The sequence below is a fragment of the Papaver somniferum genome, chromosome 4, assembly GCF_003573695.1.
Source record: "Papaver somniferum cultivar HN1 chromosome 4, ASM357369v1, whole genome shotgun sequence".
Taxonomy (NCBI): domain Eukaryota; kingdom Viridiplantae; phylum Streptophyta; class Magnoliopsida; order Ranunculales; family Papaveraceae; genus Papaver; species Papaver somniferum.
In genome coordinates, this window is record NC_039361.1 from 56662594 (window position 1) to 56666298 (window position 3705).

Here is a 3705-nt window from a genome sequence, read left to right on the forward strand (position 1 = left end):
CAACCTAAACAAAGCATATGGATAGAGCCTTCATGCAAGTTACGTATTCCACTCTTATATTAATGCATTCGCTAACAATTCTTATACCCATCCAAAATCAATTGAACTCATGTACAGCCAATTCAAAACCAAACTTAGGGGAAAATATTCAAACACCATTCCTAGAAATATTTTGATATGGCTTAGATGCTAAGGATATGACTGGCAAAATACACAACTAGGTTGGGTTGCACGAAATTAGCCACCTATATACCTACTTAAATTTCTACAGAGAGTTCTCTTATATTTTCAGCTTACTCTTGACATAAAACCATTCAATTAATAGATAAAATTTAATAGATATTGAGCATCTAACCTATTGCTATTGAGTGTCAAATTAATAGATAAAATCACCATGACATTAGATTCAAGAAAAACTTCGGAAAAAAGGAAAGGTAGTAACTAGATGCCAGTCATTCAAGTAACCTTTTTCAAAGTCACTACAATACAACAAATGCACAAGAATAATTTAAAAAAAAAAAAAAACCTTTTAGACAGCATCGTCTAAAGCAAGAAGCGAAGGTAGTGAACTCCCTTGAAGCAGGGCCGTGGTAGTTACACCTCCTATTGAGATGTGAGACATCTTATCAGCCACTCCTAGCCTCTCCAAAGAAGCTATCGACACACCTTCAGCAACAACTGTTGTTGCTCCCTTGTCGCTAAGCTCGGCCAAGAGCTTAGCAACTGCCTGAAATGCGAGAACAGTTAACACTGTAAGACCTATGGCTGTGTCAAGAACGTCTGAGACAAAAGTCACATAACACTCTATTAAGTGTTACTCAAAGAGAACGATGTATGGCAGCATTGGCTAGTTTCATAGAACTTTTACAACATAGAATATGCAGAAAAGCTTGTTGAGTGACACATACATCTGTCCCAATAGAGATATTTGATGCTCCCATGGCTCCAATCCATAAGATAGTCTTCGCAACGGCGAGGTGACACGCATACATATAGATGGTACAGGAACCCATGTCCACACCCCTCCAGCCATTTGGGATAGAATGTACTGATACTTGCTGCAACAAGTTACATTCAGGTCAACAAGTAACAAGGACCGGCAATGCAAGTAATCAAATATGAGTGGTGGTTTTAAAAAGTTAAAAAAAAAAAAAAGAAAAAAAAAACCTTGGTCTCCGTGTCATGGGTATTTAATTGACTAATCAAAACATCATTTGGGAATCGGGATAATAAGTTCAACTTTCTTGTCCTTGGCCTTCTTCAAGATTGACCTTGCAAGATCAAACATGTGTTCCTCAACGAGGGATGACCCAACACTGCGGCCTAGGGCCTTGTCAAATGTGAAGATCATTTCTCCACCTAAAAGGAGGATATCAACTTTATCCAACAAAGCCTCAATAAGTTCCCACTTGGATGAGAGCTTTGAACCACCAACAATGGCGGCAAATGGCCTGCTAAGATGTGAGGCAACTCCAACAAGATAGTCCAGTTCCTTAACAAGATCAGAAACCAAATCAAGATTCATGCATTAATTAAAGTCGAAAAACACCATAAATCTACAAGCAATGCAAACAAGCACTTTTAAATACTACATGGAGAGAAAGAACTATGCGCTAAATCATGGTTGGCTGCATGTACCAAAACAGTAGCAATATTCCAAGTAGATGATCAGGTGCATTAAACAATATAAACAGTCATACCTTCTTCATAGTGAGTCCAGCCACAGCAGGCCTTAAGAATTTAGTAACTCCAAGGGTGGAAGCATGAGCTAAGCTAGTGGTTTGAAATGCATCATTGACATAGAGGTCAGCAAGAGAAGCTAACTTCTCCGCAAAACAGTGGTCATTCTCCACTTCCTCTTTGTACATTCTGACATTCTCAAGCAGTACAATATCTCCATCTTGGAGTGCAGCAACCATTTCTTCAACTTCCTCCCCAATACAACCACTGGCCATAACAACCTACTATTTAGGAGCACACACTAGTGAGAACATTTGTACATGGCAAAATTATGTAAACAAGCTCAAATTAGGTTACTGGAAACTCACTGTGGTTCCTATGACCTGAGATAGTACAGGTGCAACATCCCTCAAGCTGGAGGGGGTTACTTCATCTCCATGTCCCTGAAAAGTGTAATCCCGAAAAAAATAAGACCAATCTACTTCATATATCACAAATATAAATGTAACATTAGAGGGGGACAATCAAAACCCATTATCTCAACACATAACATTAAAAGAATACAAAAAAAAAAAAAAAAACAAGGGTCGGCGTATCAGATTTGTTACTTACACCAAGATGCCCGCAGAGAATAACTCTAGCTCCATGATTTATCAAGTACTGAATAGTAGGAGCAGTGGCCGGAATTTTAGAAGAATCATTTAACTCAACCCTCACTAGAACTCGTTTTCCTCGTAAATCGGCTTCTTCTAGATCATCAACACTTCTCTTCTTTGTTACTGTTACAGAAGGATGTTTTTTGTCTTTATATATTGGGTCATATGTTAACGGCGTTCCCGAATCAATTACAACAAATCAAAAAACACAAAACTCATCAATCAAGACAAATCATTAGATAAAACATAAAAAAAAAAAAAACTTATCAATCAAGACAGATCATTAGATAAAACATAAAAACATAACTATGAAACCAACTGGAACTTACGATACGGATAGGAATGACGATAGGTATGGGAATGAAGATCCATCGAACTGAAGAGAAAGAAACTTTGTACTCCCTCTGTTTCAAAAACACCATCCTCTATTCCATTCTGATATATTTCAAAATTATGTCCAGTTTTCTGTTTATAATCATATTTTTCTAATAAACTCTTTAATATATCTTAAATTTTTTATATTCATAAATTCTTTTTCAGTGGGGCTCAATCTAAAATATTAATGAAATTTGTATAATGAAGGAAACAAATATATCCTTCTTTCCTTTTCGAAGACAATGTATATGGTTCCAAATTAAATTTCTTATAAAGGTTATATACTCCATAAACATACAATTTTTTTTTTTATCCCTATAATCTTTTCATTCTTTTTTTTTCCACTTACCATTTTTATCTCTATAATCTTTTCATCTCTTTTTTTCCAAACACCATGGACTACAAAAAGCTAGCTTACTTACTTTGTCGCACAATGTTCAGAATATTTTCTCTCTTACTTTGGTGATAATTTTCGTTTTTTTTTATTTCCTATTTACAGTCTCATATCAACTTTTGGTAGTTTTTATTACTAACATTACAATCCCATAAATTAGGAAAGTACTTGAGGGTAGGCATGTAAACTACTATGGTCTTCTTAATTTCTTGACAAAGTCAAAGCGGACTATCTTTTTGAAATGGAGGGAGTAATTGTTACCGAGTTAGGGTTGCGATGAGGAACAAATCCAATCTCTATCTATTTATTAAGCTCGGAAAGGTTTACAGTTTTGCCGCTGCTTTTATTTTTTGTTTCTGGATTTTTTTTTTTGTTTTCTTGGAGGAGAAACTTTTTTTCGTCTATCTAAAGCAAGCATGTTATAGGGACGCCATGTTTTATTAGAGGGGCGGCATTGTAATAGGACAAAAAGGATCATTACATGATAATTCAAGTGCCCCTTATCCATAAAAAACTGGAAATGACAAATTAACCCTTATGTATTATGGGCTCTTACTGAGTGACATTATTAGTTGCCTTGAACTCCAGCCTAAACGAATG

At 35.8% G+C, this 3705-nt stretch overlaps 1 pseudogene; it reads right to left on the reverse strand.

Moving 5' to 3' along the window:
* Positions 1 to 529: 529 nt before the first annotated feature.
* Positions 530 to 2719, reverse strand: LOC113272561 (annotated as a pseudogene).
* Positions 2720 to 3705: the final 986 nt, after the last annotated feature.